General features: G+C 39.6%; 1 long non-coding RNA gene across 1 annotated transcript in view; it reads left to right on the forward strand.

The window, feature by feature from the left end:
* The first annotated feature begins 541 nt into the window (after nucleotides 1–541).
* LOC134568864 (uncharacterized) overlaps nucleotides 542–12,980 on the forward strand; it is a 55,973-nt gene continuing 43,534 nt past the window's right edge. Inside the window, exons 1-2 of the long non-coding RNA XR_010084064.1 lie at nucleotides 542–657; nucleotides 2,440–2,475. This is a non-coding gene — a long non-coding RNA (uncharacterized LOC134568864). The remainder of the gene's footprint in view (nucleotides 658–2,439; nucleotides 2,476–12,980) is intronic.

Genomic DNA, 12,980 nt, shown 5'->3' on the forward strand with positions numbered 1-12,980 from the left:
TAAACTTGCCCATTTAAGTACTTAAGGCAGTAGGGCCCGGACCTGGCAAAGGCCATAATTGAGGACATAGATTATTTGCACTAAGATGTGTTATAACATCACTGTGTTGCTTTTGACAACAGTAAGGTTGAAATAAAGTCAAATATAAGCCAATCCTATCCACTACTACTAACACTACACCACACTGATTATGGATATAGTCTGAGGAACAATCATTTAAATATAGAAATAATGTAATCGATCGATAGATCATTTTTATCTAGATTTCATGTGGACTGAGTTTTAAGCCCCCCTTAATTAACATTGCTTGATTAGAATGGGAATTACCTAAGCCTTTAATTGTTAATGCTTGCTGCCCATCCCCAGACTACAACGTTCCTGGCCAAGAAGGTTAAATGTATGGAGTTATAGACTGTGGATTGTGCAACAGGTTGCTGAAATTAAGGCGTGGACAAAAAGCAGGTAGAGTGTGCAAGAAATTCCAGTTTGTCAATGTGCCTCCTCCCTTCTATTCTGTTGATTACGAAGTTACATTTGTATACATATAGTATGACAGTCATGTCAAACGTTTTCCTTTTTGCGACTGGATGCCAATGAGGTTGGATTCAGCAAACTGGGCTAGTACATCTGTCTCCTAAGACCTACATTCCTATAAAGGTAAGTTAACATCTGTGTTAAATGCAGTCCATTTGAGTATTCTTAATGTTTAAGCCTGTGTAATGTTTAAGGAAGCCATGACATTTACTCTCTTAGTTTTTGGTTGTGTTCTTTTTTTTTTTTTTTTAATTAACGAATATTAACACTAAGTCTTTATCCTAAATTAACTTTCAGTCTCTTCTGTACCCCACTAATTCTTCCTCTCTCTCTTGTTATTCTTAAACCTGTTCTCTGAGATCAAAGGTCAAGTGGTTAATAAATGTTAATAAACGCAAACCAACATTATATCCCCTACTACACGTTTTGTTATTATGTATCTTACATTATATGATATTTTTAGGTTAGTATTAAGTAAATGTATGGATTAATGGTTAAGGTAGAGTCTGTATTAATGTTTAGTGTAAGTGTACTTTGAATGGTAAGTGTTTTTTAGTATACTGTAGGGGTTAATGTTTAATGATTATGATAGCGTAGGGGTATTCGTTAGTGTCGTGTGATAGGGTAGTGTACGTGCTTAAGGTGGGAACATTACTGTTTGACATTAGTGGGCAACACAGTCCCAAGCAGCATCTATCTCGCTGCTTCTATTAAATTGGTTGCAGCTGGCACTGGAGAACATAAATCCCAATAATCTCAGGCAGACCAGGACTTGTATGTGAGGTTTTATAAATATGACTAATAGTTTTCAAGACTTTTCTTTGGTGATTTTTTTTTTCCCCTACGGAACATGTTTTCAGCATTTGTAATTGTATTTTGAATTTCTCTGTTAGCCTAAATACATGTGCATTTCAAACCAGAGGTAAAGAATTTTGACTACTCCAAATATACGGACTTACCTCATTCTACTGAAACTGAAGTGACACTAAAACCTGGACCGTTGTTTAAGAATTAACTATTTGAGTACCTATGGTGTCGGGAATTTAAACCATAGATAGAGCATATGTACCTCAATTATTTGCTCACTTTTCTGAACCCCTAGCAATTCTCTTTAGATACTAAAGCTATATAATGTAGGAGGTGCAGGTATGGAAAGTATGCTCTGGGATGTCAAAGCCCTTGTTCCATCCTTATTAGTTGCAGTATTTAGATGCTGACATTTTGTTTTTTAAAGGATTACTCAAAGCATCATAACCACTGATGTCCATTGTAGTGGTTATGATACCAGGAGTAACCTGGTCTAGTTCCCTGGTAAAGGGGGAATACCGTTTGCCCCCTTATCTGAGTCTTCACTGGGTTCTGATGCTCCCAGGTAGTCAAGTGACGCTCTACAGGCTTCTGCAGAGCTACAGAAGCAGGGGCGATCGATGTTCATTGGTAAACTTATCGCTCTCAGCCAATGACATTCTGTGTAACAAACGTTGGACAAAATTGTAGATTATGCCAACGTAGTGTACCTATAATCTTAATTTTAGTAATGACAGGAGGTGAATATTTGCATAATCTTTCTTTACTAAAACTCCAGCAGCACAGATCAATTAAAACTTTTAAACCAGGTAGAAGTGAATGAAGTAATACTCTGACCTGTACTCTGGCAGAGCAGCAAAGAAAGAGGAAGTGGAAGTGCACCACAGAGCTATTCATACCAGTGACTCTTGTTTCTGATTGGTTTAAAAGTTTTGATTGATCTGTGCTGCTGGAGTTTTAGTAAAGAAAGATTATGCAAATATGAAGCCTCCTGTCATGTGGTAAAATTGAAATTAGCCTCCCGGAACTCTGACAGATGACACCCTTATTAAATATAAATCAAAGGGAATATAATCTGTTACTTTTATTCATTTACAGATTTTCAGAAAAAAGGAGGACCATCCAGGATTAAAGGTAAGTAAACTATAATTTTACCTTTATTTTTCACTAGATATAACTTTTGTGCATAGTATAATAAGGTGGCTGAGAATTATATCCACATCAGAGTAACAATAAATGTAAAGCAAATAGTACTGAATAATTGATTAAAAAAGGAAAATATTTTAATAAAGTCTATGAAACTATTCAGGTCTTCAACAGTGAACTATTGAATTAAGGAAATACATTTTCAAATCCTTGAGCAATCTAGTTTGGCAACATTAAATCAAACCGTTAAAGAGAGAGGAATCCTAAAGGCAAAAAAGTACAACAAATGAAACAAATCAGGTTGCGCCTATTAAAGAAAAAGCTTAAGGAGGGTGTCCACAGGTTGTGATCTAGGATTTTATGCTACTTCACCAAATATTCTTGATTGTTACAGTGTATGAGCTCTTGTCCATGGGTACATGTGAACAAAAAACTGAAAATAGAAAAACATTCGTAGAATATGTTTTTTGTAAATACAACACATGCAGAATTTTCCACTCACATTTATGGAGCTTCAGACCAGCTCCACTTTCAAAGGTATGTAGTGGTACAATCCACACCAATTGATTGTACCAGGGAATGCCAAAGGTATGGTAGTAGTAGTTTATTTGTGATGAGTGGTGAAGGAGCTTTGTACAGAGCTCAATGTATCAGGCAAATGGCGTCACTTTTTCTTAGGTGGTGTAGGCGGAACCAAAAGCAACTAGAAAAAAAGAAAAACTAAATATTGTGTTCACTGTTCAACAAAGTGCGTAAAAATATATTGAAACTGTAAGCACATTTGGCAAAGCAATAACACTGCTCAATGTATCCAGCATATGTGGTTTAATCCCCACCAATGATTAGATATCCAATATCCTAGGCAGGTGCTTCAAATGCAGTAACATAGAAATATAAAATAACTCTTGTAGACCCAGTAGGCATTAAAACCAAAGCAACTTTATTGTTGAGGCAGTTCAATAGAAGATAAAATCAAACCACAAATCATCTTGCCAAAAGGCTTTTTCAAGTGGTTATATATTAATATCTGCTACCCAGTGTTATATAGGAGAAGCTGTAATTTAATTTTGCTCTGAAATTATGCAAAACAATACCAATCACCAATCCCAATCCCGACCATGTGGAATAGTAATGCACACAGATACGAAGATAGAGTATTATATAAACTTTTAATATTAGTGGATACCCAAATAAAAGCAAAAAGAAGACCATGGATTAAAAATAATATTTCAAATATTTTGAAGGTTGCAGTAAAAATAAATAGATGGCACGTCACGTGACTGCATACAAATGTATTGGAAGTGCAAACTTAAAGGACCACTCTAGGCACCCAGACCACTTCAGCTTAATGAAGTGGTCTGGGTGCCAGGTCCAGCTAGCTTTTACCCTTTTTTTTTTTATAAACATAGCAGTTTCAGAGAAACTGCTATATTTATACTGAGGGTTAAGCCAGCCTCCAGAGCCTCTAATGCTGTCTCATTGACAGCCGCTAGAGGCGCTTGCGTGCTTCTCACTGTGAAAATCACAGTGAGAGCACGCAAGCGTCCATAGGAAAGCATTATGAATGCTTTCCTATGCGACCGGCTGAGTGCGAGCGCGGCTCCTGCCGCGCATGCGCATTCAGCCGATGACGTCGCGAGGAAGAAGAGGAGGAGGAGGAGGAAAGCTCCCCGCCTGGCGCTGGAGAAAGAGGTAAGTTTAACCCCTTCCTCCCCCCAGAGCCCGGTGGGAGGGGGTCCCTGAGGGTGGGGGCACCCTCAGGGCACTCTAGTGCCAGGAAAACGAGTGTTTTCCTGGCACTAGAGTGGTCCTTTAAGACAGGACAAGTATATTGTTATATGCCTCAGAAGGCTAAAAGTTGAAGAGAAACTTTTGGAGAAGGCTAGACTATTAGAGCTTGGTAGAATCACGATATAACCTGATTGCATGGCAGTTTGCATTTCAAACAATGTAGGCCATTCTTAAAAGGGTAAAAGGATGGGAAAATTACAGTGGTGGTAACAAGAAATGAAACTGCTATCCACTTACAGTGCAAACTTGACAAAGGTTCATATAAATTGTTATATTTGAATAAGACAAAAAAAAGTATTGTAAAAAAAAATGAAATAGGGCCTAAAGTCGCAGTCTATCATGACAGGCAAAGTATCGAAAGTGGCCATTTAGATAAAGGATGAATGAAGTGCACAGGAATGTCCAAATTAAAATTGTTACTGGGACAATATAAGGAAATGTAAAAATATAGAGTTATAGAACATATCAGGGAAAATATATATTTTTTATATCTCCACCCCTTCAAGATGTTTACACTTTTGAATTCTAATGATTTTTAGCATTTAGGGTCCATGTTGTGTATACTGAAATGTTTGGACAGAGAATGTTTTTTCATGATTCATGAAATTCATGATTCTTTTGTCACAATGTTCTGCAATTAATGTTTTGAGGCATCTAAACGTCATGCCGACCTATTGGAGCCCACAGGAGCATTCCAATAGGTAGATACAATGTTTAGTGTTATATGTTTTAACAGACCGCCTGGCACCCCGACTGGGTTCCTCCGCCAATCAATGTTTCCTAGTGCTCACCAAGTACTCCAGGCACTCCACCAGACCCCATCAGCACTGTAGACCCTTACCCACCACAGCTTGGCTGGGGTCTCGCTGTCTTCCACCGAACCTGGACCCAAGTCAGGGATCCAGCTTCCAGTGGGTAGACCTCTCCTACTCCAGAAAGTATAGCAGGATAGCTCTTATAAGAGCTAGTGATTATTATCCCAGGGAGTACAAGGAGTACAGCAATCCCCAGAGTGAATATAGCTTTCCCCTCTACACATGAGGCGAGGCTCTATGTTGAGGGTGAAGAGGAACTGTTTAATTACAGCCACAACTGGCATTATATGCTAGTCCCCATGCAAGGGTTTTCCATAACATATTCCAGGGGCATTTCCCACTGGACCTGAGAGGGAACTGTGACAAAGTACACACTGTCATTACATTGACTCTCAGGTCCAGGACACTCCCACACAAAACAGGATAATCCTTCACCTGTGCCTGAGAGATAATTGAGTCAGGAACTGTACTAAGAAAAAATTGCCATTCTACCTGTGTATGATTTACTGAGAAGATTATAAGCTTAAAAAGTAACTTAATAAATAAATCTAAAATAAAAATATATTAAAGAAAAATAATAATATGAACAGCAGGAGTGAGTGGAGACTATACAGCGAGTAAAACTCTGTGACTACTTAAACAAGCTGTAAAAGTGTATACATAATAACACTAATGCTGAAGCAATACTGTTTTGCTATAATAAAACATCAGGGTATCCACAAGTAATAGAGGTGATACTGTATTAAATATCACCAATAGCTGTAACAAGAGGGGGGAGATAAGACGACTGCTAAACCAGTGCTGTCAATAGTTAAAAGATTTATGGATAAGTAAGTCCCTACATGATAGTATAACTAGCGACATGGGTTAACTCCACATACAATAATTGATAATGTTCTATGGTACTTAACCTCAAAAAGATCAAAGATAATGGTTCAGCTAAGACAGATTACTGACAGACGGCAATTAGCCAGTTAAATATCACAAAAGCTGCCTAGATCATAGCAGCGTATTGATAATAAATAAGGTTTCTGTCAAGCAGTGAAGTGAAAACTAAGGGGTTGCTGACCTAGCTCCATTTTTTCTGCAAGATACCTAGCAGTATATTATAGTGCAGGCCCGGACTGGCCATCGGGCACACCGGGCAAATGCCCGGTGGGCCGCGGTGGCCATGGGCCGAGGCCGGCAGGGGAAGGTCCCAGGATCTCTCCTGCCGGTCTATGCAGGGCCGGCACTATCTGAGCGCCGGCCCCGCTGTTTTCAATGAAGGGCCGGTGAGGAGATCAAAGATCTCCCTCACCGGCCCACTTGGAAAGACATGTGGCTGGGGAGGGAGGGAGAGGACCCGGCGGAGTTCTATCTTGCAGCTCCGCCGGGTTCCTCTCGCGAGATCCGGCGCGTTGCCATGGCAACGACCGGATCTCGCGAGAGTGAACTCTAGCCTCGCAGGCTAGAGTTCACTCACCCACTGGACCGCCAGGGAAGATACCAGCGTGCCGGTCCCCCCCTCTCACTCACCAGCGTGCTGCCCCCCCACCTCCCAGGCTACAGGTAAGAAGGGAGGGGGGTGCATAATGCTACATTTTATTTTACCCCCCAACACTCAATCCCTTCTAACATGCACACACAGCACTATCACACACAGCACTATCACTCCCATCACACACAGCACTCTCACTCCCATCACTCTCACTCCCATCACACACAGCACTCTCACTCCCATCACTCTCATCACACACAGCACTCTCACTCCCATCACTCTCATCACTCTCACTCCCATCACTCTCACTCCCATCACACACATCACTCTCACTCCCATCACTCTCACTCCCATCACACACAGCACTCTCACTCCCATCACACACAGCACTCTCACTCCCATCACACACAGCACTCTCAAACCCATCACAGCACTTTCACACACATCACTCTCACACACATCACACTCAGCACACACACATCATCCACAGCACTCTCACACACAGCACTCTCACACACATCACACTCAGGACTCACACACACATCACACTCAGCACTATCACAAAACACATCACACTCAGCACTATCACAAAACACATCACACTCAGCACTCTCACACAGCACCCTCACACACATCATACACAGCATCCATCATACACACATACTGCATCCCTCACATACACACAGAACCTCCCCAACACATTGCACCACACACATACTTCCAAATAAATATATATATATATACACGCACACACACACTACATTCCTGACATACGCACTCTGGATCCCCTATACACACACTAGATTCCTTGTAAGCAAACGCATACTACACCCCTAAACACACACTCTCTACAAACACTACATCACATATATACACACACACACACACACTATAGCCTGTATGCACACACTTGCTACATCCCCTATACACACATTCTCTACAGCCCCTAGCCACATATGCATTACATTACACCACAAACACAACACGACTAAAACCGACCTTATTACACAATACCACACCACAATCAGCTCACTCTATACACACACACACACAATCCCACAAGCAGGCTCCAAACACAGCACAATACTCTTTCCTGGCATTTTTGTCTCCTGGTATCCATTTATAGAGACACCAGAGACAAGTTGCAAGGAAACACAGTGCAAGCATGTTATTAAATTTGCTTGCACTGTGCAGAACAAATACAGGGCTTTTTTCTCATGCTAGAGATCTTTAGCAGAGCTCTGCGCATGGTCTGCCCTGGCCTGCACTTTGAGAAGGGGGCGTGTTTGTCGTTAGTGACGACAAAACACACCCTCTCTGCCCCGCCCCTTCTTAGTGGGCCACTCTGATAAAAAAATGCCCGGGACGAATTTTTATCCCAGTCCGGCCCTGTTATAGTGTAACAACGGCTGCCTGCACTGAATGATGTTATCTTATGCTTGACCACAGTGGAGCACAAAGTAGTAGCTCACCTGTGAAGGACTGCTGACAGGTGCTAGCTGCATCTAAATAATAGGTCAAAGTGTAAAGAGAGGGTTTACAAACAGTTTTGAACAGGTTGCCTAGGTAGTAGAAAATATACAGACAGTGACAGAGGAAGGCATATAGAATAAAGATTCCTGAGTCTTGTGCCTTCGAGGGCACCCCTTAATAAAATGCCTGGTCTTATCAAACTCCCCCCATAAACATAATAAAGGAAAAATAAAGAGAAATAAAGTATGTACAGAGTACATAAAATTAGTGTTAAGAGTCTCCAATATGCACTCCTGAGATGCTGGACATGAAAGAACTTGATGTCGGTAATTTAGCAATAATGTGTCAGTATGTGTCCAGAGCCCCTGACGTGCACGTTTCGCCAGTTAAGCTCATCAGAGGGGAACCAGATACAGGCAAGTATAGGAGTATTTAAATCATAAGCTCTCAATTGATTGGGAGATTATCAGGATTCTGACCAATAGTAGCTTGGGGAGGGAATCTCAACCATTAAGAAATAATTGACTAATTAACCCTATGTTTACCTGAATCTTATGTTTTTTTTTTACTGAATATTAAAATGATTAATTACATAAAAAAAAAAAAGTGGAAAAGTGTAAGTAACAGTGGTTATCAAAATGACAGTAATGTCATTATTTTAACTTATATGTGATTAACAATAGTGACATAGTTAGTTGAACGAACATAGCAACGTTTATCTGCTAAACTATTTACTGATTAGTGCAGATATATTAGTGGATTCCCAAACTTGTTGACTAAAATGTAACATTAATAGAAGTTTTTAGGATTTTAAGATTTTAGGAAAGAGAATGTTTGTAATAGACCTAAATTAATATTGATAATGAATAATTATGCATTTATTTGGGAATGAAGGGGGTAAAATAAAATTCTTCATTTAGTCCCAAGAGGGATAAGGTCTTACATTCATGTATCCATCTGGATTCTTTCCTTAATAGGGTGAGATTAAAATTACCCTTTCTAGTGTTCAGGTGGATACGTTCTAAAACCTGAAACGTAAGATGAGATGCATCCGAGTTATGGAAGTTCCTTATGTGATTGGAGACAGGAGTGGAAATGTTTAGGTTTGAGACGGAATTCACATGTTGTAGGATTCTCCTTCTCAGTTCTTGGAAGGTTTTTCCTATATATTGCAGTTTACAGCTACACGTAATGATGTAAACTACTTTTGTGGTGCTGCAATTAACAAAATCATTAATCAGATATGTTTTCTGCGTATTGGTGCATAAGACTGATTTTGATGGTTTGATAAACCTACATACCTTACATTTCCCACATCTAAAAATTCCTTTTGTTTCTTGTAGCCATGTCTTAGGTGATGGTTTTGTTTCAAGATGACTATGAACTAGCAGGTCACGCAGATTGTTAGCTCGTCTTGCTGTGATACTTGGGAATATAGAAAGATTAGTGGCCACCTCTTTGTTGTGGGTGAGTATCGGCCAATTGTCTGCATAGATTTTTCGAATGGGATTCCATAGTTGATCATAAGTGCCTATGCATCTAATTGTAGGTTTAGTATCCTTCACTTTGTAATTTCTGAGACTAGTTTATCTGTCCATACTAGAGACTTCCTCTGCCACTGTCTGTATATTTTCTACTACCTAGGCAACCTGTTCAAAACTGTTTGCAAACCCTCTCTTTATACTTAGACCTATTATTTAGATACAGCTAGCACTTAGGCTAGTTGTGTGATTTTTAAATGGTTAACTGCTGCCTGTCAGCAGTCCTTCACAGGTGAGCTACTACTTTGTGCTCCACTGTGGTCAATTATTCAGTGCAGGCAGCCGTTGTTACACCATAATATACTGCTAGGTATCTTGCAGAAAAAACGGAGCCAGGTCAGCAACCCCTTCGTTTTCACTTCACTGCTTGACAGAAACCTTTATTTATTATCAATACGCTGCTATGATCTAGGCCAGTGTTTCCCAACCCAGTCCTCAAGGCACACCTACCAGTCCAGGATTTAAGGATTACCTAGTTTTGTCTAAGGTTTTTTTTTCTTTTTTTTTTTCTAAAAACACCTTAGACAAAACTGGGTAATCCTTAAATCCTGGACTGGTAGGTGTGCCTTGAGGACTGGGTTGGGAAACACTGATCTAGGCAGCTTTTGTGATATTTAACTGGCCAATTGCAGTCTGTCAGTAATCTGTCTTAGCTGAACCATTATCTTTGATCTTTCTGAGGTTAAGTACCATACAACAGTATCAATTATTGTATGTGGAGTTAACCCATGTCGCTAGTTATACTATCATGTAGGGACTTACTTATCCATAAATCTTTTAACTATTGACAGCACTGGTTTAGCAGTCGTCTTATCTCCCCCCTCTTGTTACAGCTATTAGTGATATTTAATACAGTATCACCTCTATTACTTGGGAATACCCCAATGTTATATTATAGCAAAACAGTATTGCTTCAGCATTAGTGTTATTATGTATACACTTTTACAGCTTGTATAAGTAGTCACAGAGTTTTACTCGCTGTATAGTCTCCACTCACTCCTGCTGTTCATATTATTATTTTATATATTTTTATTTTAGATTTATTTATTAAAAGTAACTTTTTAAGCTTTTAATCTTCTCAGTAAATCATACACAGGTAGAATGGCATTTATTTTTTTTGTTTTTTTTTATTCTCTATGATATTCACCATTTAGGGGTTACCCCCCTTTTTTGTGCCTTCTACCTTGTGATATCTAAATTTTGGCCCTAGGTTAATTATTTTCATTTTCTTCGTATAACAGGAACTGTACTAAACTCAATTATCTCCAGGCATAAACATACATTTTAACAACACCCTGAAAGTACCCCCCAAAACACATGGAAACCCTACAAAAGTCATATCTCCTGATAGCCCCGATCTGCGGGACCAACATATCCAAAAATCACCCAGATCGGTTAAGGGGTTCAGGGTTTCCCCAGAAGGCATAATCCTATGCCCAAAACAGTTCAAGGAAATCATTGTTTCCCAACTAATCACCACACACTTTTGCCTATTTAAGTCTTTCTCTGACATCACATCCTTGACCTGTTGTGGTCTTTATAGCGCGAGAGTGCGTTCCTATATTCTTGACTAACTAGGCTTTATTTAATCATTTATTCTGTATTCTGGTATCCCTGAAGCTTGGCTTTGATAAACTGTCTCTAACCCTGACCCAGGCATGTATCTGACAATTCTTTATCCTATACCTCATATTTATATATATTGAGCAGAGTTATTGCTCTGCCAAATGTAAGTACGGTTTCAATATATTTTTATGCACGTTGTTAACCAGTGAGCACTATACTTTGTTTCTTTTTTTTTGTGTCTTTGATTCCAACTACATGACCTAAGAAAACATGATCAATTTACACCCCTTAGGCGGGGATTGTACTCCCATATGCCTGATACTTTAAGCTCAGTATGAAGATCCTCCACCACTCATCATGAAAACTACTACAAACATACCTATTATATCTAAATCCATTGGTGTGGATTGTACCACTATATGCCTATAAAGCTGGAGATAGTCTAAAGCTTCATTAATGTGAGTGGAAAATTCTGCACTTGGTGGCTATATGTCTCTAAGCTGGCCCGGTCTGATAACAGTAATTGAAGTCAGAATTTAGGGAATCCCAGAAAGGGAAAGTCAAATAATAAGCCAGCCTTACACAAGAAGTAGTATAAATCAAAGATTATTGTGATGCTATTCTTGTTCATCTGATGAAGCATTGGGTCCCTTAAATTAACTTCTTATAGAGAGGAGAAAGTAAAGGTTTCTCAAGGCAAGAAAAACATTACCAGGCAAAGCGGCACTAAAGGCGCACGCTATATAACAGTAACTGTGACATCCATCAGTGTCTCCTAAAGATAGTAGTTAGAAAACATTTTTTCAAGATATAGCACATACTAACAGAATCATGCCATGGAGTTACACCTCCGGTAGCAGAGGATTTAATCTCTGTAAGTGCAGCATTTAATAATACTGCACATATATGTTCCAGGCACTATAACCACTTCAAATCAAGGAAGTGGTCATGGTTCTTGGAATACATCTTTAAGCATTTTTAGCCTCTGAATATTGTAACTGTTAATGCGAGAATAGGAGCTTTGACGTCCCAGGATGCTCATTCACAGTGGTCTTGTCAACTTATTTAATGTATGACATGGAGTTTTAAGGTCATCATTCTTTTCACTTCCACATCAATATTGTAACTGAGCTGTAAGAACATGATTGCTAGGTAAGAGTAAAATGCACAAAAATAGTCAGTTGCCTTTCAGGTTTCGAACAAGTTAGACATTTGCGAATGATGTAAACACATTCTAGAGATACACCTTATACAAGCATGCACCCATGGGCAAATTTTTTAATATACATATTTCCTGCCTTATACCTTAAGGTTGTAGAAGGTTCTGACATTACTGTAGAACAGCAGTAAGCAACCTTTTAATAGTCCTTAAAGTCCCCTGGTGTGCCAGCCCTATTTTGTTTAAATTGAGGTGTGTTTGTTGCCATATTCTGCTTGTGTTATTTATGGGTGCTGCAGTTGCTTTGTAGCGTTGTACAGTATTTGCATATGTGGGCTGTTATATAAGTTCATGAGTAGTTTGTAGTACTGTGTATGATAAATATGAATGTGGGTTATGTATGGGGTCTGCTTGTAGAATTGTGTGTGGATGATGTGTCACATAGTGTGTGGTGTGTGTATTTGAGTGGCTGCTTGTGGTATTGCATGTGAGGCTGCTTGTGGGGTTGTGTGTGGTATTGCATTTGAGGCTGCTTGTGGGGTTGTGCGTGTGTATGCGGATTGTCCGTGATCTTGTGTTTGGGTGGACTGTGTGTGTGTGTGTGTGGGGGGGGGGGGGGGGGGCTGTTTATAATATTTGTATGAGGGGGAGCTCTGTGTATATCTAGC

The sequence above is a fragment of the Pelobates fuscus genome, chromosome 7, assembly GCF_036172605.1.
Source record: "Pelobates fuscus isolate aPelFus1 chromosome 7, aPelFus1.pri, whole genome shotgun sequence".
NCBI classification, from domain to species: Eukaryota; Metazoa; Chordata; class Amphibia; order Anura; family Pelobatidae; genus Pelobates; species Pelobates fuscus.